The sequence below is a fragment of the Pelodiscus sinensis genome, chromosome 1 (assembly GCF_052426305.1).
Source record: "Pelodiscus sinensis isolate ZL-2025 chromosome 1, ASM5242630v1, whole genome shotgun sequence".
Lineage (NCBI taxonomy): Eukaryota > Metazoa > Chordata > Testudines > Trionychidae > Pelodiscus > Pelodiscus sinensis.
The window spans coordinates 268632394-268656681 of NC_143052.1; the positions used below are offsets into that span (position 1 = coordinate 268632394).

The following is a 24288-nucleotide window of genomic DNA, read 5'->3' on the forward strand; positions in this document are numbered from 1 at the left end:
GGCTCCAACTTCTGCATGAGGTAGGAAACATTCATGTAACTGTGTCCCTGGCTCGCTCCTGGCTTCTGACAAGGGGACACCCAGATGCAACCCACCATCCCCCTGGAGAAGCAGGTCGCCATCGCCTTCTCAAGCTTGCCATGCCTGACTGTTATGGGTCCACAGGCAACCAGTTCAGCATGGGAAAATTGACTATCAGGGCCCCTCTTCATGCAGGTATAGCACTCTCGGGCTGCAATCCCTGGGGGTACATCTACACTGCATCCCTAGTTCGAACTAGGGATGCAAATGGAGACAACCGAAGTAGTTAATGAAGTTAATGAAGCGGGGATTTTTTGATTGGACGCTCCTCATTTTTTGATTGGACTCCTCAAAAAATGAGGAGTAACATTAGTTCGGACTAAGGGCTTTAGTCCGAATTAACGCATCCTGGCGCGCACTTCCTGGTTCGAATCAGCTGTGATTCGAACTAGCGCGCCGGCGAGATCATGTTAATGGAGCGCGGGATATTTAAATTCCCGCTTCATTAACTACTTCGGTTGTCTCCATTTGCATCCCTAGTTCGAACTAGGGATGCGGTGTAGACGTACCATGGGGGAGTACTAGAAAGGGGGACCCTAGGGAAAGGTGAGGTTAGATGGTGCGGAGGGTGGGCTGGGAGTGGGAAGCTCCGTCCCAAAGGGTTTCTGCAGTCCCACCCTCACCCTGCCCTGATGGCAGGTGCCTTCATAGGGAGTGGCTCCGAGGGTGTTTGTGGGGAGTGAGAGCTTGGGGACCTCCCAAGGGCTCTGGAACCCCCTTTGATTCTCTGTTTTGTGTTTATCTCTTTCTGCAGGTGGTGAGGGTCATAAATACCATCCTGCTGTGCCGGGTCATCCGCCTGGGAGACTTGGCCAATTTGCCACCCTGGATTTCCCCAAGTGCACGGTGGGGGATGCTATTGATGGAATCTAGATCCATATCCATGCCCCCAACCACTGGGTCATGCAGTATATAAATCAGAAGGGATACTTTTGATGGTCCTGCAGGCCCTGGACGACCACCACAGACAGTTCACGGACATTTTCATCAGCTGGTCAGGAAAGGGATCTTCTGCAACTCCAGTCTCTACCATAAGCTGGAGGATGGTAAATTCTTCCCTAAGTGCAACATCAGGGCTGGGGATGTTGAGATTCCGCATGCATTGTGGGGGACATGGCCTACCCCCTAATGCTGTGGCTGATGAAGCCCTACACCAGCCACCTGGACCCAAACAAGGACCAGTTCAATGGCCTCCTGGAAAGGGCCCATATCTAGTCTGAATGCATCTTTGGGCACTTGAAGGCACAGTTCAGATGCCTCCTGACGTGCCTCAGTGTAGGGGAGCACAACATCTCCCAGGTGATCTCCACGTGTTGTGTTCTCCACAAGATTGTGGAGAGGAAGGAGGAGGCCAGCTGGGAGGGATGGGCTTTGAGCAGCCATGCACAGCTGCCATCTGCTAGGCCCATAAGGAAGGAGTGAGCATCCAGGAGGCCCTGAGGGAGAGTTTCTCTGAAGGACCCCAGTAACTCTCCCCAGGGCCTCCCCACTAGGGACCTGTGACTTGCTCCTCTCTGACTTTCCCACAACAACTCCTCTCTTTCCCCCTACAACCCTCCTTACCTGCAGACTCAAAAAACACATATCTTTTGTTTTGAAAAAAAAAAAGAACTGGTTGGTTATTTATTTAAGATAGAAGTAACTAGGAAGGAGTGGGGCTGAGAACCTGGATATGGGGAGGGTGGTTGAGTACCTTGGAGGAGGGAGGAGAGGCTAGAGCTGAGGGGCTGAGATTGACGCGTGGCTCAGGTGCTTGTTCCGCCACATGTCCAGGGAGCTTGGTGACCTCGGGGATGGGAGAATCCTGGGAGAACGTGGTGTTAGGCAGGTGGTGGGGCTGGAGAAAGGTCAGGCATGATATGGGGGACAGGGGCTGCCATAAGAGGGGGAGTAGGGGCTGGAATGGGAGGAGCCAGGGGATGGCATAGGGTGGGCATTTGAGTACTGGAGCGGGGACTGGGACTGGTGTCGGGTAGCTCATCATCTCCTGGATGGTGGGACACATGTTGTGGTCCTACTGCAGCAGCTTGGTCCATATCTGGGCCCACCACTGTGCATTTCCTGGACCTTCTGGGACAGTGTCTGCTGCATGTCCCAGAGGATGGACATGTGCTCCCTCATGAGGTCCTCCTGGATCCTCTAATGCCTGAAGCTCCCCTGGGGTTGGGCAGCTGGCTTGACTGCTGGTGATTGCCCCACAGTCATGGCTGGTTCAGCTGTGGAGAATAAAGAAAGGTGTTCAGTCATCCTTGGAAACACTGTCCCTGAGGCCTTTCCCTCAACAGCGAGCTGAGAGCAACAGTCCCCAGGTTAGAGAATGATGATGTCCTGGGAGAAAGGTTATGTGTGGCCTGGACAGTGGAACCTGCCTCACAGGGGCCCAGAGGTCCTCAGGGGACCATGCTCCCTTTCTCCCTCATCCCACGAGCAAGCAGGGAAGGGAAATGGCCGGCCACACTGGGATCTCATGGGCAAAATAGGGGACTGAAGCTGCATGGGCTTCCATCAGAGCCACACACACACCTGCACCTGGTAGCACTGTCCCTGGGAGCAGGTGCTGCCTCAAGCATGCAGATATACACATGTGCCGTGTGCGGCACTCCAGAGTCTGAGTGCGGGTATGCGTTTGCCCTTGTCCCCAGCATCCTTCCAGATGTGGCTGATGGTGGGAGGACATGGTCGTCGTCCCCGCAGGGGTCTGGCCTCCCCAGAGCCTGTGAGCAGGAGTGCAGGGGTGCTCCAGTACTGCCTCCTGGGGCTGCATGGCACAGACTGGCGCTGCGCATAAACCCACATGCACAGACGGCCGCACGATGGCCAGGCCGAGAAGGCTGAGCGACAATCACATGACAGACCCTCAGCACCTACCCCCCACCCTGTGTATGTGAATAACTAAGAGCACGCCCCGGCCTCGGGTACCGGCAACGAAAGTCAAAGGGAGACATCCAGGCCCTGGGGTACCGGCATCAAAGTCAGTGTAGTGGCAGTGCTGGCCATTTGCTCCTCATCCTCCACATTGGCTGGGACCCCCCAGGTGGGCAACGACAGGCATTTCCAGCCCTGAGTCCACCACCAGGGGTGGAGAAGGGGCTGCACCGCCCCCCAAAATGCAGTGCAGCTCTTCATAATAGGGGCAGGAGTGGTGTCCTGCCCAGATCATGAGCCGCACTCCTTCACCCTGGCGTAGGCCTGCCGCAGCTCTTTAACTTTACTGTGAACCTGCTCCAGGCTCCTGTTGGTGCTCTTCATGGCCAGGCTTTCGACCATCCAGCCATATATGTCCACGTTACACTGTCTGGAGCAGAAGTCCTGGAGACTCTCCTTGTCACGCCATACCTCCAGGAAGGCCAGGATCTCCACCCCAGACAAAGATGGCACACACCTTTTGTGGCCCCTGGCAGGCTCCTGGGAGCTCTCTACATGCTCCGTGGTAGGGGCAGGGGACTCTTGGGGGTCTTCTGGCTGGGACCTGCTGGCCAGACGTGTGGCACTGTGAGCTGCATGGTGTCCGGAAGATCTCAGGATCAGCTTTCTGCCACAAGCCCTGTCCCTTGTGTCTGCATCTTTAAGAGCTGCTGGGAAACAGGAACTATAGAGTTCTGAGAAGTGTGGGCGGAGTGACCAGCAGGGCACCTGTGTTATTTCCTGGAGGCCTCTTATTTCAAAATAATTCACTCGTCCACATTCACACACACCTTTTTTCCAAAAAAGCTTTTCAGAAAAAGGCTTATTTTCTGTAGTGAGGTTTACCACTGTCGGAAAATGCCATACATTATTTTGACTTTCTGTGGATGCCAGCATTGTTTTTCTGGAATAACAGCCATCATTCTGGAAAAACGGTGCAGTATAGATGCATCCATTATGTCACCCTTGTCTGGGCTTCCTTCCATTGACTCCTTCTTCTCTTTCACAACAAGCACAAGCTTCTTGTCTTCACTTTTAAGGCCCACCCAAACTATTATCCGTCATTCACTATCAAGATATCAGCTCTTACTTCCACCATTCACTTGTTAAATTTTCAAACAAGCATCTTCATATTTATAGTCATGCTGCTCCTAATTCTTGGGAGAAGCTCTCTACAAACATCGATAAAGTTACCTCATTATCCTTCTTGAAAATCTTCCCTTACCGTGATGCCTACCAAAAGCATGGCAACCTCTGGGCTGCTCCTTATCATCCTGACTAATGTTATTTTTAATTGTTCCCTTGTAATCTCCATCTAGCTGTTGATTTCCATCTGTTGTGTCTTGCTTTAATCTTAAATTGTAAACTCTTTGGAAGCATCTTTTTGTTCTGTGTTTGTAAATGCCTAACAGAGTGGAATGGTAGTCCATCGCTGGGGCTCCTAGGTGTTATGACAGAAGTTTTCAAATTTTGGGTCGCAACTTGTGAAGGCAAGCCTCTAGCTGGACGTGCTTTTGCACAAGAAGTTTTGGCGCAAGAACTCTTCCGCAAAAGATTTCTTGCACAAAAACCCTGCAATGTAGATGTAGCCGGAGTGCTCAACAAAGTAATAAAGCATGTGCATAATTTTAAGCACATGATCAATCTATGTGCTTAAATACCGTGTAAATACCTTCCTAAATTAAGGCATCTAGCACCACTTAGGGATGTAAAAACACCCTAAAATGGCTAACCCATTAAACATTTTGTTTAACCAGTTAACTGCTGCAGGTGTGGAGCTGCTCCACAGGCAGGATCCAGGTGGCCAGGCCCACTGCAGGTGGGAGACTTCTCCAGCCTGCCATGCCACAGATGAGGTCGGCTGGCCAGGCTGATTACCTTGTAGCAGGCTAATAAGCTGCCTGCTTAGTGGGTAACCAGTTAACCTCTTACATCCCTAGCACCACTAGCAGCATTATCATTCTCTGGTCCTTGACTGGGCCTGTCCCTGAATGAGTGTGCATGGCAGGGAATGATTCTTTTCCCTGCTATTCTAGCATTCCCATACAGGGCCAGCTATGATCTGATGTTTCCATTTCAGAAAGGATTCCAAGTGCTATGATATGACTTTGTTCACATGCAACGCACTTATTATACATTTAAATCCTCGACCATGCTTCACCCACAAATGCAAGGAAGCTGTTTGCAAAAAAAATGTTTTTCCTTTTGGATCATCACAGATCTGGAATGTTTTCTTCTGTCGACACGCAGAAATAAGGCTATCGCCATCCCTCCCTTGGTAACACACACTTTAGATCTTAATCATCTGTTTATACAGACATTTCCTCTTTAAAAATAAATGTGGGGAAAAACAGAATAAATATTCATTTGAAATCAAGTGTTTATATTTTGGAAAATGCCTGTTTACCAGGAATTCTCCAAACAACATGATGTTCTCCAGCTGCAGGGAAAGGTTCCATTAAACTGCCTTTATAGTCATTGCACTCACTACTGTGGCAAATTGACTGTCTGTTGGGTAATGAGTAAGTTAGGGTTTTAGGTCACAACAAATCCTTCCTTCTATCTGTAACAGGAAGGCCATGGTGGTGTACATTAAGTGGTTAGCTGATGAAAGAGCATGATAACACCACAAGGAATGCAAAACCTGTTGATCTCCATATACAATGTAACGATAGATGTTTCCTTTAGGGAGAGATTTTTTTGTGTCTGTGATGAATAAGACTGTAACAGCCTGCAAGATAAGCCTAATTCTTTTGAGCTGATTTCTTAGACAGCAATCTGAAAAATAATACATTGAGTGCACAGTCTGACTGACAAAATTTTACTTTGATAACTCACATTGTAGGGTGTTTTGCATGACAGTTGTAGCTTCTAGTCTAACAGAAGCTTAGCTAGAAACAATTTTTCTCCATTTATAATGAAGGAGAGTAGCAAGTTGATTATCATCTCAGTAAATCTGTGGAGATGGATGAAGTCTAGACAGGCCCCAGATTCACTAGAGTGTTTTTGGCAACTTCCCTAAACTTACTTCATCTCCCTCCTTCAGTTCCATGATCTTCTTCCTAGTCTCTCTCAAATTGACTCTTTTCTTCCAGGACCCCACAACATCTCACCTGATGAACTCCTTGATCTTTCACTTGTCACATCCCAAATCAGTGTATGGTTTCTCACTGACACAGTGATCCATTTGGCCCCCGCATACTGCTTGTCCTGGACCTAGATCCTACTTTAATGTGTTGCTATGAAATCTACCAGATTTTAAGCAAACAGCCCATCATGATGCCAAGAGCTGGAAATTAATTTGGGGATTATTTTTGTTAGTGGCATTTTAGGAGTAAAATAGGGTTACCAGATGGTTTCAAATTACCAGACACACTTGACATTACATCACAATCTACATTACATCTTATTTCGAAAATACCGGACATTAATATTTTCTCATTTATATTTTCTCAATTTGTTCCCCAAACAGAAAGCTCAAATGCTGCACTATCTGGTTCAAAACTGGACACCTGGCAACCCTAGAGTAAAAGAATATATTGGCTATAGCCAGCACATTTCTCTGAAACATTATCTGCCCATTTGAAAGCATCCTTATTATTAACATTATTTTGTAATCCATAGATCAGTTTCACTCTTTATTCTCCTTTTTTGTGTATACTCAGATGTAGGGATTTAACTTGTGACATTTATCAGAAGAAGGCCTCACATTATGTTAGCTATTCCAATTAAAACCAAGATGCAGCTACTTGCTGGGGGTGAACAGCAGCGCAGATAATAAAACACAGGTACTTCTCTCTGGCACAGCTATAAAGATCTACCCCCACTGTGCTAGCAACTGCCCTAGAATTAACAAGTGATTTAGCTGCCCTTCACTCATGCCTAACTCAGATTGAATTACTGGAAGACTTCTCACAATACAAGTGAAGGTGCTTCGGCCTACTTGAAGTGTTATGGCTTAAACAGGCATGTAACAAACAAAAGTTGACCCAATAAAAGATGTTAAACTGGGGGTATGTCTACACTACCCCGCTAGTTCGAACTAGCGGGGTAATGTATGCATACCGCACTTGCAAATGAAGCCCGGGATTTGAATTTCCCGGGCTTCATTTGCATAAGCGGGGAGCCGCCATTTTTAAAACCCCGCTGGTTCGAACCCCGTGCAGCGCGGCTACATGGGGCTCGAACTAGGTAGTTCGGACTAGGCTTCCTATTCTGAACTACCGGTACACCTCGTGGAAGCCTAGTCCGAACTACCTAGTTCGAGCCCCGTGTAGCCGCGCTGCACGGGGTTCGAACCAGCGGGGTTTTAAAAATGGCGGCTCCCCGCTTATGCAAATGAAGCCCGGGAAATTCAAATCCCGGGCTTCATTTGCAAGTGCGGTATGCCTACATTACCCCACTAGTTCGAACTAGGAGGGTAGTGTAGACATACCCTGGATGAAGTATCTTCCTTATGTAACAATCAAGGCTGCCCAGAATGAAAACATCTTTGGTACCCTCTGATCAGGGAAGTAAATAGAACATGCACCTATAAAATACACAAGACTGCACACCATTAGGTTTGCTGTCACCAAAGACACAGTTCAGATACTTTTACTCAAATGAATAATAATTTAATCCACAAGTCTTTCTGATTTCAATAGGGACAACTCTCATAAATGATCCATAATCATCCCTTCTGGCCTTAAAATCTATTTAATGTAAGGATTACAGAATAAATACTCAGTGTATAAATAAATAATGGCCTAACATCTTTCTACTTATACTACAATATGATTTAGCCACAGAGCTGGGTGCTGGGGATTCCTAGTCGCCTATGGTGGCGCGATACCTAGGAAAACTGGCTATCCACGACAGCGCAAGACCAGTGCCAGGGCTGGAGAACCCTGCTGCCCATGGCAGCCTAAAGTTGAGGGGCAGCTGCAGTACGATGGACAGACTGGAAGGGGAGAGAATAGAGAGGGCCAGAGGCAGCAGGCCAGCTGGCTCCAGGCAGGTGACAGGGGACACCTCCTCTGGTATAACAAATTCTCTCATTTGGGACTGGTCAGGTCCCAACAGTGCTGGACCAGGGAGATCCAACCTGTACTTGAACTCATTTTGGGCAGGGCTGAATCATGGCATTGGAACCATGGATATATATGTTAAGCCCAACCTCCTGCTGTTCCTTCATTACTGTCAGTCTTAACTTTTTTTTTTAACAAAGCATCTCACTCTCAAGATTATAAAGATAATCCTGAAAGCTTTATTTAAAATATAAACCAATACAGTGAATACAAACCTGGCCTGAAACAACGGCTCTCAGAGGTGGGATCTGTCCCATTCATTTCAGTGAGTTAATTCTGAGACCCACCGCTTTGCCACGACACTCTCCAATAAATCATGGCCCTTCTGGTGTAGTGTTGGCATGGTCTTCAGCACAGAGGTCTGGGACAGAGTCCTTGTTCTTTCAGATAGTCCAAAGCTTCCCCAAAAAGGAGTGGGCATGAGCCTCTCACCAAGGCAACAGATTGCTCTTTGTGGGGGTCCTGTCATGCTTCAAGTGAAGGGCTAGAGCATGAAGACAAGATCATAGAGATACATTTAGGTCCCAAGATCACCTTTTATCTGAGCCAGTTTGGCAATACTTCTTGAAGGGGAGGAAGCTGACAGTGGTGTAGGATTGAGTAGTGACTGCCTATGTGGCAGCAGGATAGTGAGGAAAAAGTTACTGGAGAATCTAAGTGTCAAGAGTAAGCAGATGTAGCAGGAAACTAGTTTATTTTCTTTGCCTGGTTGCTTTATTTTCTGCCATCCACTCAGTAGTCTTCTTACATACCCCCAAGGCCTGCCTGAATGATAGTGCTGGCTATATTATGAAACCCGTCTTACGTGACCTTCTAAAAGACCAGCATATTTACCTATAAGGAATAATCTTTAAATTAAGGCAAGTCAAAATTATACTGGAAACTATAAAAAATCACTTTAAACTAATCGCTTAAAAACAAGCAAATCCAATGACACATTCATTGGACTACTACGTGTGACTTAGAGTTACAAAAATTAGCCAAGATTTGCAAGTGACTAGAGTTTTCGAAATATCCTAATGGGGCCTAGTATTCAGAAAGTGCTGTCACCCTCTTTCAGAAAAATCAGCCCTCCTTACAAATTGAGCAGTCAAAATCACTAATTATTTTGGAAATCTCAGTCAGCATGCATACTTCATATACTGGAATTAAGCAGAACTAATTCCTCATCTAGTAAATTTAAATTTTTAAAAATGTGGAAGTTCTTTACCGATTCCCATTCTGTATTCACATGTAAAATATACCACCCTGGCATCAGATTCTCAGCTAATATAATCAACAGGGTACCAGTAATTTCAGTGTAGCTACATCAGTTTACAGCAGCTGAGAATCTGGCCTCTATGTCTTGAATCCTTAGATCTGAAATATTGTTTAAAAATACAGTACAAAAATAACAGTGATGCAGAAGTCTGTTTTACCACAGCAGGTAAAAAAGGACGAGAGGCCTTTCAAGGAATTCAAGGATTTACTATATAATGCTTTACTGTTTAATGCTTTTTAGGAAACATTCATTTTATTATACTTTCGTTGTGTGCAGTGCACAGCAGGACAATGATCACCAGCTCCACAAAGAAAGAACCAAACACATCTCTGAATAGGTGAAGTCACCGTTAATGATTTGTGGGATTGAACTGTCAGAAGCAGCTCTTGTTACCTCTAATCAGGGAGCTGCCTGCCAAGTGCATGCTTCTTTGCTTATTGTGTATCTAGCTGCCTCCACCTTACCTACCAGAGGCTGTGTCTAGACTGCAGGGTTTTTTCGAAAAAAGTAGCCTTTTTTCAAAAAAACTTCACTTGCGTCTAGACTACAGCCGCGTTCTTTCAAAATTAAATCGAAAGAACGCGGCTTTTCTTTCGATGGTGGTACTCCTCATTTCACGAGGAAGAACGCCTTTTTTCGAAAGTGCTCTTTTGAAAAAAGGCGTTCTTGAATGCAAACAGGGCTTTTTCAAAAGCGGCTCGCTTTTTCAAAAGACGAGGTTGCAGTCTAGATGCTCTTTTTTGAAAGAAGCTTTTTCAAAAGTATCTTTTGAAAAAGCCTCTTTCGAAAGAGGCTTGCAGTCTAGACGTAGCCATAGAGTGTGGCAAGGTTTTTCAGCATCATTCACAGAGTCTGTACTTGTTGGGAGATGTCCTGCTGCTAGAAACAGATTTTCCCCGCCCCTCTCTAAACTCAAGAGGGTCTCTGAGTATGCCAAGTAATCTTTCTCCTGATTTCTGTGCCATGGGAGGAAGAGAGATTGGCACCATATCAGTACAGCTCCCCTTCAGTATCTGGTTAGCTATGATCAATAAGACATTGTGTTGTGTTTTCCTTGTGATTCCACTGAATGATAGAAGTATCTTTCAGGCTTTGTATTAACAGTTCTTGAAATGGGCAGCAGGTCCAGAGTGACTGGAGTTGTACCAAGAAGATTTTTTGCTATTCTACTCTTAAATATAAGGAGACAAAGTAAATCACTAAATCCCTAGCATTGCCTTGCTTTGAGTGAAGCACTGCAGAAGAGTACTATTGGGTTTCTATTTTAATTATTACATGGTGATCGGCCAGGCCTAATGTATTCAATGCTAATTGTTCAATTTGCTTTTTTTTCCCCCTAAAGCTTCTTCCTCTCCACCGTAATATATCTCATTCACTTTTGAACTAAAGCAAGAATTGGGAAGTCGGGTGCTTTTAGCAAGGCTTTGAGATCAATTACTTCTTTTACATTGTGCACATTTAGTTTAAGTACTTTACAGCACTGGACCAGAGAGAAGGCCAGCTCAGTTACTGTGGAGACCTAAATGCATGCAGGAAAGGGATTAAGCACTGATTGATACAGACAGTCAATTAGTACTTCAAAGGGAAGCTGACTCCTTGTTTTATACACACAGAACATGGGATAAAAGATTGTAGTTTGATGTCTTGTAATCTCTGTTGCTTCAGTGTTGACCAGGACAGCATGATGTTGGAAGGTTTCTCGGAAGTTAAAAGAGTCCCGCATTGGTTCCTAATGGAATGGAAGCATTAAGAGAAACAATGACATTGTGTGATGTGTACACACTAGCTTTTCTAAAGTATTTCAGTCTGAACTGACTCTCTGGGACTCTGTTTGTTCAAGTCAAAAGTGTTTGTAATCTCTGTGATGTGCTGATCAAACCTTGAACTGTCAGGTCAAATAATTTCCACAGGATCAGGTCTATTTATGATTAATTAAAATTTCTTCTTGATTGCATACAGTCCTTTTTAAATGTATAATCTCTTTATTGAATAGTGATTGCAAATATGGGCCCAATTCCTAAATATATTTAAAAATACTTATCAGAGTGTTACTCCCATGCTGGGCTGTACTAAATCCATCCATCTGATAAAGGAAACAAAAATAGGAAGACGTCAAACAAGCCAATACTATAAGGAAAGGGTTTTAGTTTCCTGGTTTCCTAAGAAAATGACATTCTGGACATTGGGAATGACACTTTTTTCCCACAAAAGAACTGACTGCATGTCAACAGTGGAATATATTCATGTTTCTGGCTGTAAAAGCAACCACTTCCCTTGTCTCTGTTCTTCATTCTCCTGAGAGCAACAAAACATCATGTTGTAACAAAAATAAGAACAGTGGCATCAAAACACCATTCCATTGTATTTAATTATGTCTTTATTTGGGTTTTTTTTTAAATAAGGAGTATAAATGGGAAATGAGAATGTTTAAGGACAAAGTTGTTGAGAAAGAACTGGGAAATGAAAAATAGCTCCTAGAAACTGTTTATATTTTATTTATGAAACTGTTTATTTCTTTAGTGCTCTGTATCTGTGGACGACTATACAAGCATTCCTCACTATAGTTATGTTAATTATTGATTAAATGCCAACTATGTGTTGGGGCCTTTTCATGACAAATACATGGCAGTCTCTATCCTAGAGTGAACATAATCTAAACAACAGCTTTGGGAAAACTAGAGAAAAGTGTTCCTTAAGAGAAATTATTAGTAGAATCTCTCATTTTATTTTATTTTGTAGTTCAGTCTATTTTGTGTTAACTAATCTATTTCATATTAACTACTCATTTGTCTGCAACAAGAACACAGAACCTGCCTCAGTGCCAAGTCATGTGCCAAGTGTCATGTCATCCATTTCTTTTGGAATGGACTTAACACCTTTGAGTCTAGTCTCAGTAGTAACAACAGAAGGACTTTTTGCTTTAGATTTCTCCTATTTTGTATGCTGAACACAAATTTTCAATAACTACTACGTTGTACACCAGTGATTACAACCACACCACTGATTAAATGTAGCTCATAGAATAAATAATTAAAATACAAAACCATAATTGTATGGAAATAGTAAATATCAGATCATCAAATGTATAACCTTGACATGAAAATCTGAAGAGTATTTTAAACAATATTCCACTCTGATAGTACCAAGCAGTACTGACTCTAACATGTTGTGAAGTAACGTGTGTTTCTATTAGCACTTCTTCTTTTTATGATACTATATCATAACAGTATTTCTTCCGGTAATGCTGCTTCATTCTCCCACCCACATCAGTGAAACAAATATTCAGTGTGACAACCAGACTGCTATCACTACAAAGATAAGCACTGTATCCTAGGACCATAACAAGTGCAAGATATTTTTGTCTGCTCTCTGATTTTCAATAGCAATGTCATATTGCTGGTGCATTATCTTACTGCTTTTTGTTCCTGGTGCTATGTCTAATTGCTCCCAAATCCTGCTGTCACATATATCTTTTGGCTGTCCTGCAAGTGCACTATGATAACATCTTCTAAAGGATAGACACAAATAAGCATATTATCATTGTTGGAAAACCAAAATGTACATCAGCATTCCACTTCTGATGCTGAAACCAAGCAACTCTGAGATCAGGTCTATGCTAGGGGAGAAAGTCAACCTAAGATATGCAACTCCAGCTATGTGAATAGCATAGCTGGAGTTGATATAACTTAGGTCAAGTTTCCACAGTATCTCCACTGTGGGAGGTTGATGTGAGAAACGGGAGAAATTTCGCTGTGTAGGAAAGATGGAAAATATGGCAAATCAGGAGATCTTGAAAGACCTAAAAATGAAAAAAGGAGTAATATAAAAAGTGGAAACAACGAAGGAATATAAGCAAACAATATGCAGGGTCAAGATTAGAAAGGCGTAGGCACAAAATGAGCTCAAACAAGCTAGAAACATAAAGAGTAACAAGAAGACATTCTATAAATATATTAGAAGCAAGAGGAAGACCAAGGACAGGGTAGGTCCATTGTTCAGTTAAGAGGAAGAAACAATAACAGGAAACTTGGAAATGGCAGAAGTGCTTAATGACTTTGTTTTGGTTTTCTCTAAGAAGTCTGATGATGAAGGAATGCCTTACATAGTGAAGGCCAGTGGAAATGGGGTAGGTTTAGAAGATAAAATAAAAAAGAACAAGATAAAAATTACTTGGAAAAGTTAGCTGTCTGCAAGTCACCAGGGCCTGATTAAATTCATCCTAGAATACTCAAGGGGCTGATAGAGAAGGTCTCTGAGTCTTTAGCTATCATCTTTGAAAAATCATGGAAGGCAGGAGAGATTCCAGAAGACTGGAAAAGGGCAAATATAGTGCTCATCTATAAAAAGGGAAATAAGAACAACCCAGGAAACTACAGACCAGTCAGTTTCACTTCTGTGCCAGAAAAGATAATGGAGCAAGAAATTAAGGAATTAATCTGCAAAAATCTGAAGGAAAATAAGGTGAAAGGCAACAGCCAGCATGGACTTGTAAAGAACAAATCATGTCAAACCAATCTGATAGCTTTTTTGATAGGATAATGAGTCTTGTGGATAAGGGAGAAGTGGTGGACATGGTATACCTAGACTTTAGTAAGGCATTTGATACAGTCTCGCATGATATTCTTATCAATAAACTAGGCAAATACAGCTTAGATGGGGCTACTATAAGGTGGGTGCATAACTGGCTGGATAACAATACTCAGAGAGTACTTATTAATGGTTCACAATCATGCTGAAAGGGCATAACAAGTAGGGTTCTGCAGGGGTCTTTTTAGGGACCGGTTCTGTTCAATATCTTCATCAACGATTTATATATTGGCATAGAGAGTACACTTATTAAGTTTTCAGAGGATAGCAAGCTGGGAGGAGTTGCAACTGCTTTGGAGGATAGGGTCATAATTCAAAATGTTCTGGACAAACTGGAGAAATGGTCTGAGGTAAATGGGATGAAGTTTAATAAGGACAAATGCAAAGTGCTCCACTTAGAAAGGAACAATCTGTTTCACACATACAGAATGAGAAGTGACTGTCTAGAAAGGAGTGCTGCAGAAAAGGATATAGGGTCAGAGTGGACCACAAGCTAAATATGAGTCAACAGTGTGACACTTACAAAACAAAAGCAAACATGATTCTGGGATGCATTAACAGGAGTGTTGTGAGCAAGACATAAGAAGTCATTCTTCCGCTCTACTCTGCACTGATTAGGCCTCTGTTGGAGTATTGTGTCCAGTTCTGGGCACCACATTTCAAGAAAGATGTGGAAAAATTAGAGACGGTCCACAGAAGAGCAACAAAAATTATTAAAGGTCTAGGAAATAAGACCTATAATGGAAGACTAAAAGAACTGGGTTTGTTTAGTTTGGAAAAGAGAAGACTGAGGAGGGACAAGATAGCAGCTTTCAAGTCCCTAAAAAGGTGTTACAAGGAGGAGGAAGAAAAATTATTCTCCTTAACTTCTGATGATTGGACAAGAAGCAATGGGCTTAAATTGCAGCTAGAGAGGTTTAGGTTGGACATTAGAAAAAACTTCCTGTCAGGGTGGTTAAGCACTGAAATAAATTGCCTAGGGAGGTTATGGAATCTCCATCACTGGAGATATTTAACAGCAGGCTAGATAGACATATGTCAGGGATAATCTAGATGGTGCTTAGTCCTACCGTGAGGGCATGGGATTGGACTTGATGACCTATCAAGGTCCCTTTTAGTTCTAGTATTCTATGGTTCATGATTACTCAATACAGCGCTATACATTTAAATAAATGTATATGGATATTTATATTAGCCCATTGTCAATATGGGAAAAAATAGTGTTTCAGCAAACACTTGTAACAATGCTTGTTTTGTTTGTTTTTTTTGACAAATTAACTCACAAGCTTTTTTCCCCCCTATGACAAAAAAAGTTTGGAATGCAAATTAAATTGTGACACATTTTAAATGTCTTGCACTAGATTTAAATACAGAACTCCTGCTTAATTCAGTGGGAGTTGTGTGGCTAAATCCTATGCAAGTACTTGAACATTAAGGGCTTGTTCATTAATTGAAAAAGAGTGCATTTTGGAACAACTTTGTATTAGCTACAAGCAACAAATCCTTTCAACCTAGCAACCAGCTCTTGGTGAAGCAGATGTTTGCTAAATAGGTCCTTTAAGAAGTTTTTCTCCTAATATTATAAAACCTCTAAAGATTTTAATACAGTGTTTCATATTTTTGTAAATGTGAACTACTAATGTGCATTTCTCACCATAAATTATGAGTCATAATCCCCCAGCAAACAACAGATGTATTGATTAAAAAGCCCCCAACAGTGCTTTCTTACCAGTATGTGTCTTTTTCTATGAAGATCAAAAAGTAAATAAATAGTGAGTTGGAAATGAGCCACTCTATTTAAGATCTTTTGCTTTCATTTTGGGGTCCTTCCCCTCACTCCCCCCAGGTCAAAATGTTGCCTCAGCAACCAAGGTTTTGCTATGAGGCAGAAGGCCGATTTCTTTGGTTCAATTATGATGCAAAGCTTAGAGAAGGAGAAGCATAACAGGCAATGAAAATTCACCATTTCATTATTTGAATGTATGAATTACCCTGAGCTGTAGCCAAGCCATGGGCCTTATCCACAGCATCCTTCAACACTCATTCAAGTCCTTCAGTGCTGCAATACTTCATTTCCATTAATTAAATAATTATACCAAATTCTGTCTGAAGATAACATTGAACTGAATTCATGCATTGCAAAACACTTATTCCATTTAGCTGCAGCTCATACTGAACAATAATTTGACAAAGATTTTGTTTCTTTCATTAACCAGAAACTAAAAAAAAACCACCTCTAAAATTACAGTGTAAATAATGGCATGCATAGTGAGAAAACTGGAATGTAAGATCCAAGACCTCAATGATTTCTTTAATCCCATGAACATGACTTCATGAGCTCGCACTTAATGTATCTCAAAGATGAAGCTCAGCAAAGTTGATTGCTCATTCTTACATAAGATGAAACACATTCTTATTAATGGAAAAAGCAAAATTATTAATATATCAGTGCCTGAATCTCTCTACCTTATGAGATTACATTTTAGCCTCTTTTCAAAAACTCAGTAAGGTTCATTTCTATGGTCCATCCTGGGTCACGAGAGACAATCAGTTGTATGGCTCATAAGGAGAGAAACAGAGCGATTAAAACAGAAGAGACAGCACAAAAGAGTTATGAAAAGTTGATAGGAAGAGAAAGGCCTCTAAAAATACAGAGGAGTAAATGAGGAATAAAAGGACTAGCCATTTATGTCATAATAGTAGTCATCATCCTGGCACCTCTGAAGAGTTAAATCTCCTAAACACACAGTCCAGGATGCAACTTCCATAATGCATTATGCTGATACTCACAGCATTATATTCTTCCAAGATGGAAGCCAGATCTGGACTGAGGACTGAGGACCCTATCTGCCTGAGATGGGCGGTGGGGTCTGAGAGCTGCCCCTGGCCTGTATTCCTACCCCACAGTGCCTCCTGCCCAAGGTAGATGGAGGGTTCATGGCTCTCCACAGTTGCTCACATGGCTTCTCCAACAGCTGGACCATGGCAAGAGCTGCTCAGGTAGCAGTGGGGAGTCTCAGACCCTCTATCTGTCCTGGGCAGTGCACACTGGGGGCAGGCACAAAGACTGGAGGTGCTCTTGGATCCCCTCACTCTGGGCAGCCAGGTTTCCCAGGCCAGACTCCAGCTTCTAGCCTGGCAAGGAGATGGGGCCTCATGGGGAAGAGGAGGAACAGGGGCCTGGCCTGTAACAAAGAGTGGATGGACCAGGCCTAGCCATTTTCAAAAGTCAGAGGATCTTGGGCCTTGGCCCCTGGCCTCCCCTTAGGAGACTCTGGATTTTTTCTCAGACTGTCAGGGTGGATGCAGCATGTGGAAGAGACTTCTTTTGCCAGCTAATCTGTGCCCACCACATGTTCAGCCCCTCCAATGTCCTCCTGGAAGACCCTTCACTCCAGCAGCAGGTGTTGAATCAAAGCATTGGTTTGCCAGGAGCAGGTTGGTCTGCACTTCTTAATGGGAAGATGAGGCTAAGCAGGGCAGCTATTGCTACTAGGAAAAGGAACAGGGAGCCTGGAAAAAAAGCAGCTTCAAATGTACTAGCCTTGTTTCACTTCAGTCATAATAAATGTACTGGCCTTGTTTCACTTCAGTCATAATAAATTCATATTTGTGCCACAGCATCGTGAGGTACAGTACATAAGAATTAACGTTTCCATCTTACATTTTATGGCTGCTCTAATCTGGGTTTATTATTTTAAAAATGTGTCCACTTTAACATGATAGCCATTCTGGGTACTCCACAGGCACTCAAGATATTAGAGTATTGTTCCCATATCCTTATTATCCTATATTTATTCCTTGTTTCCAGTCAAGTTATTTTCTTTTGTTTTGCTGAACTGCACATGAGATCTTTTTGAATGGTACTTTATAAACTTAATATATTGCTATATGCCATCTGCTAGTTCAGTCACTAAATAATGTAAATCTTTCAGAATTAGGGTTATTCTCTTCCTCATTGTTTGGTGTGTCTCCAATGTTAATTTATGTGTGTTATGAACTACAGAGATCTTAATTTCTCAAATCCATCGCTCATCACACCATCTTTCCATTATTAATGGCTCCTCTGTGGCCTCGCTTTTTTAATCAGTTTTCTTACCACCAATCTATTTACTATTTATTAATCATTGGTGCTTTTTTGAAAATCTAGGTCTCTCCAAAGCACACTGTTGAAGACAGGCTACTGGAGTGCATGGACCAAGGATCTGATACAGTCTGACAATTCCTACAATCCCAGTATGCTCAAAATATCCTTTAACTTTCATGGCAGTTACAAGTAGAGGTGGCCAAAAAATAATAATTTTATTTTGTGAAAATGTTTGAGGTTTCAGCATTTTGTTTTGTCACACCTCAGTTCAAAACCAAGAACTTTTGAAAGTTTTGCAAAAGAAATGAGATACTCCTTTTACCTCAGAACACCTAATAGCTTGGTGTTAAGTTGTTCATTTCAGGTATGAGATACCAAGATTCTAGTTGCTGGTCTTCCTGATTTGAGTAGGGATTTCAATCAGTATCTCCAACATTCCAGATGAGTGTCCTAACCATTAGATTATAGAGTCTCAGGGTACATCTACACAGCAGCATTATTTCATTATAATTGATGTTATTCCTAAATAACATAGTACACCTCTACACTACAAGCCTTTATTCTAAAATAACGTTGAGCTGGAGGACCTCTTACTCCAACTCCTGTAACATTCATTTCATGAGGAGTAAGGGAAGTTGAAGGAAGAGTGTTCTTCCTTCGACTTCCTGCTGTATAGACAGCACCAAAAACCGAATTAAACTATTTCAACTTAAGCTATGCAATTCACATAGCTAAAGTTGTGTAGCTTAATTCTGTGTTGACGTATCATCAGAGAGGTAGCCATGTTAGTCAGTAACTTTAAAAACAATGAGTAATTTTGTAACCATTGAGACTTACTATATATCATGAAAGCTCATATGCTATATTCAGGGCTTGCCAAATGGCGGCGAGCCCCTCTCGCCAGCCGCGTGGTTCTGTGAGCTACGCATGCGCAGATCACGCTGCGCATGCACAGATCGCGTGGCGCCAGCTATGCCAGCTTGTAATCTACTTGCCATGGGCAAGTAGATTACATGATTTGTCAAGCCCTGGCTATATATATATAGTATCATGTACTTTCATAGGCAAAACCCACTTCCTCAATGAGCAGAGTGACAGAGATTATAGATGCCTTTCTCTCTCTCAATTCATTCCTGGGAAACTTTCCCTACAAAAAGTTTTAGTTTCAATTTTAATTTCAACTAATCTGTATTTGCCAACAAAAAACATTTATTGGAAACATTCTTGTCCAGCTCTAGTAATAAAACGCATTGCTTTCTAAGATTTTGTTTTATCTTTTTCTAAGATTTTGTTTTATTAAAATGCATTTTGATGGCCATCTCACCTGCATTTTAAATATATCTTGCTATTCTGGGTGGGTTTAATCAATTATTTAATTCTAACAAATTTTCTGTACAACTTTCCATTTCTTCTAAATTGATTTAGCTGAAGTATAGTATGTTTATATTGTTCATTTCTTTTTGAGATTTTTAACTGCATTTCAAATCTAATCATATGCAATTTCAAATTTATTTAATCTAAAACTGAGGGCTAACAAGAGTTGATTATTAAAGAGTTAACGGGAAGTTATGAAGAAACACATGAAGTTAATCTGACTTTCCTACATAAATTCTAATTTGAGTAATTCCAAAGGGCCTATCAACCACCCCACTCTTACCCAAACACACACGCATATGCACATGCACGCACACACGCACACACACACGCACACACATTCACTGTCAGTCTTCCCAACCCATCTCAACTCAAAGTTTAAATCAAATATGTATTCTTCTCCATTTTTCATCCAAAGCAATTTCATTGAATTTTTGTCCACTTTTGCACCCTGTTCCTCGCCAGAGGTGGTTTCATTTGAGAGCTGGGTAAAGTGATATAATTCAGGAATAACTACTGAAATAACTGGAGTTAAATCTGAGGCCGTGAATATATTCACACTGATACTGTCCTTTCTTATACTGATTTACGCTTTCTGTTACCAACAGATTTCCTGCAGGTTATTTCAGAGAAAGTTACTGCGATATATCTGTCTTTTCGAGTGATCTTTAGAAAGAAGGTAACTCCAGCTTGGAACACCACCATAAGTGAAAGTTATAATAAACTCTAGCCTCAGAAGGCTGAACACATAGGAATAACAGAATTAAGTTTTAAACTGAAGTACAGATTCCCACAAGGAACACTGAACAAGACCTGAATGAGAAATACAGGACAACCATACAAAGTTTTGCCAAATTGTTTAGACAAGAACAGTTGAGTGGAATTGGAATGGGAAGACAAGAGAACTCTTACTTAAAACTAAAATAACAAGTATGTTTCACTTAATCTGTGGGTGTATACAACCTAGTCAGTATTATTTAAAGTACAAAATACCTTGGGGTTAAGATTTACTTCAAGGAATTTTAAAAGTACTGTCTGTTTCAGCTTAGTATGACCTACTTACAAGGACAGATTCTGCCCTCATTAAGAAAAAGTGCATGAGGACAGGAGAGCTCACATCCCTGAACAGTCACACCAGGGAAATTATAACAAATTGTGTTCCCTAGGAAAAATGAGTTTTGCTATTTAGATATAGTTTCAGAAGGATAATCGAAGTAGTTTACTGCAGATATGGCGCACACAGTCAGTGATATATGGTAAACGGCGACTGGACATCTGCATCCAACTCCAGATCTGAAGGTGGGTTTTTTTTTTGTATATTTGTTCATTTTCTTTTGTTGTTTAGGGCGGTAGGATGGGAAGAGGAATATGCTTCATTCAGGCTTTCCAACACAAACACATTATTTGCTAACTAACATTGGCTAGTTTTATTAAATCAAATTAGATTAAACATGTATCATAACATAAAAGAGCTAGATATTACTGATGCAGCTTGTCAAAAGACCTACAAAGAATTTTGAAGAATCTTCTTCTGTCAAGGCCCCTTCCATTTTCTCTATCTTCTGTTGCTATTCACCTCTTGTTCCAAAAACTGTTCCTAGCTACTCCCATCTCTAAACAGACTTTACTGTGTCTTCTCTGGCTTCTCCTGAACTCACCACACAATCAAAGGGAAAAGAAAAAAATATGTAACTCTAAAATTATTAACAGAGAAAATATTGAAAAATGTAGTAAAGAATATACAGTCTTGTCTGATTTCATTCATAATACAGGTTGAGTTGCTGTGGTCCGGGACAATTTTGGTCCAGCAATATCTGTGGCCTAGAGGCAGGGATTCTGGCCAGCCAGGGCAAAGAGACCCATCAGCTTGAGCAGGATCAGCCGTTGGGGACAGGAAGCTTCCCTAGCCAGGGTCAGGGAGCCCTACCAGCCAGAGTGAGACTGGTGGCCTAGAGAGAAGCCCCACTGGCCAGGGACAAGGAGCCCAGCTGGCCAGAAGTACAGAGCCCTGATGGCCAGAGCAGGGCTGGTGGCCTGTAGAGGAGCCCCACCAGTGGGCTGGGGCAGCAGAGCCTAGCAGGCAGGCTGGGAGCAGCTCACTGACTAGGGCCACAGCCAGTAGGGGAGCCCCGGGAGAGCCCAAGACCTGATGTCCCCTGGTCTGGCAAACTTTGGAAGGTGCTGGATCAGAAAGATCCAACCTGTAAATAATTATTCTTTAATGTGCTCATGTTCTTAGGTAGCACTTTTTATCCTACTAGCTCAACATGCCATACCAATAGGCTACATCTACACCCGCAGAGCATCCACACCTCAGCATGCTTTTGTTCAAGGAAATCGACAGTAAAATGACGGAACAGAGGGCTTTTTGCAGTGTAGGTAAACCTCCTTCTACTAGGCATAACTCCCTTTTGCGCTACAGCTATTGCGCAAAAACGTGTGTGTGTGGACTCTCCGCAGGAGTTTCTTGTGAAAAAAGAAACTATCTGAAAAAGCACAGGTGCTCTGATGGCCATTCTGTGAATTGCCATCAGAGCTTTCTTGAGCAAGAGCGTCCATGCAGTGTGGATGCTCTCTTGCGCTCGCTTTGAGGTGTGGACGTGCTTTTGCACAAGAAGTTTTTGCGCAAGAACTCTTCCTTAAAAGGCTTCTTGCACAAAAGCCCTGCAATGTAGACGTAGCCATATTGATTAAGCCCAACAAAACCCTTGTGGTTACCAGGAATCAGATATAATATTCCCATGGTACATTTTGCTGTTTCTGTATTCTACATTCATTGTTTAAACTAGAAAATTTACCTGGTCCTGCTCAGGTCCTTTACCTCAATTTTTGTTTTTCTTTATTTGAATCAGTGCTTTGGGGTGGGGCTGGAGATGAGGGATTCGGTGTCCAGGCTGCCATGGAGAAAGAGAACTACCTCATCCTCTCTCACCACAGCAGCCTGGGACCAGGTAAGAAGCACCTGTCCATGGCTACTACAGCTCCAGCAGGCACAGACAGGAGACGGGTATATGTCCCCTTCCTGGGGTAGGTCCAAGTTCGTCTGTTCCCTGCGCTCCCCTGCCAGAGTGAGGAATGCAGTGAACTGTGCACCTTCCCCTCACTCTCTGACAAAGGGGAAGAGCCAGCAATGTTCATGTACAAATTGTGGGGGGAGGGAGTTGTAGCCCTCACAACTTCCCAAAACTGGGCCTGGGAGGTAAGAGGTTCAGGGCTGGGTAGTCCTGGATGGGGAGATGCACCCCAGCCAGCCCCTTTTACCTGCCTGGTGATTCTGTCTCTTTTCTGTATGGTTTTATGCATCTCCGGACACCATGGTGGGGGGAGCTACGGCCCTCCCGCCCGGCCCACACAACCAAACTTTTTCCTTGCTTCACGTATGGTAAAAGAAAGCTGTATTCTAAATTTATTGGTCCTAGCACATGGGTGGCCAAGATATGGCTCACAGGCCAAATCTGGCCTGCCAAGCCATTTGAACCAGCCCACGGCCCGCCCTGCTGCTCCCCCACATCCAAGCCAAGCGAGATGTTGGGCGGGGAAGTGAACAAAGTCATTTGCTGCTCAAAGCAGCTGGCGGCTCCCTCCTCCCCTCACCAGAGGCACACAGCGCCTAGAGGGAGCCCCCAGCCATTTTACACAAGCAAAAACTTTGCTACTCTCCTGCCCCAGCTCCAGTGCGAAGTCTCCTCCCCCTGCCAGGAGCATGTGGCACATAGAGGGAGCTGCCAGCTGTTCAAAACATCTCCTGGTTCCCTCTAGGTGACACATGCCCCTGGCAGGCCTGGGGCAGGGAGCAAGAGACTTTGCATGCTCCCACTCCCCCAGGCTCCAATTGGCCTGGGGATGAGAGGAAGCACACGAAGCCTCCTCCCCCTGCCAAGTGCACGCAGCACCTAGAAGAAACTACACCTTCTGCCCAAGGCCTCATCCTTCTGCCTCTGGCCCTACCCTTTCTGTGGGGCAGAGCTAGCCCACGACCACTTCCACAATTTGTGAAGTGGGCCCCCTGCAAAAATTATTTCCCACCTCTGTCCTAGCTCTTACCATTTAGGAGGCGTTCTTGAAAAAACAAACAGACAGACTCACTTGCACACTCGCTCACAGATAACTCTCTCAAATACAAAGTAAATAAGTTAGCAGTCTAAGGTTCTTCACCACAGGCTTGGGTGCTCCTGTGGCTCTTGTAGGGTATGTCTACACTACAAAGTTAATTCGAACTAAATGACGTTAGTTAACTTTCATAGGCGCTACACTAACGCTCCGCTAGTTCGAACTCAATTCGAACTAGCGGAGCGCTTAGTTCAAACTAGGTAAACCTCATTTTACGAGGACTAACCCTAGTTCGAACTTACTAGTTCGAATTAAGGGCTGTGTAGCCCCTTAATTCAAACTAGTGGGAGGCTAGCCCTCCCCAGCTTTCCCTGGTGGCCACTCTGGGCACCACCAGGGAAACTTGTATGCCCCCCTCCCGGCCCCGGAGCCCTTAAAGGGGCACGGCCTGGCTACGGTGCCCGTGCCAGGTGCAAGCCTGCCAGCACCCAGCCAGCAGACCCTGCACCTGGCACGCCATGAGCCAGCCACCCGATGCCCCCCAGCCCTCCGCCTCTTTCTGGGACCAAGCTGGTGGCTCTCGGGAGCCTGGCCAGGACCGCAAGAGGCGGGCACCCACCTGGTCTAGTGCAGACATCGTAGACCTCGTCCACGAACTCCGCACTAGGCACAGGAAAGTGGCCGTCTAGGGAAGGAGAGCTGCCAGCCTGCCCACCCAAGAGCAGGTTTGCATGAAAATCAAGGTGGTCCACTGAGACCCCCGACCCTGAGCCCTGAGCTTAGAATGGCCGTACTGGGTCAGACCAAAGGTCCATCTAGTCCGGTAGTCTGTCTGCCGACAGCAGCCAACCCTAGGTACCCTGGAGGGGATGGAC

At 43.5% G+C, this 24288-nt stretch overlaps 1 protein-coding gene across 2 annotated transcripts in view; it reads right to left on the reverse strand.

Annotated features, from left to right (window-relative positions):
• Positions 1 to 7390: 7390 nt before the first annotated feature.
• LOC142826457 (uncharacterized) overlaps positions 7391 to 24288 on the reverse strand; it is a 201198-nt gene continuing 184300 nt past the window's right edge. For both annotated transcript variants that reach the window (XM_089775430.1, XM_089775429.1), the window contains one exon: positions 7391 to 8538. The gene's annotated coding sequence lies outside the window, so the exon portion shown is untranslated. The remainder of the gene's footprint in view (positions 8539 to 24288) is intronic.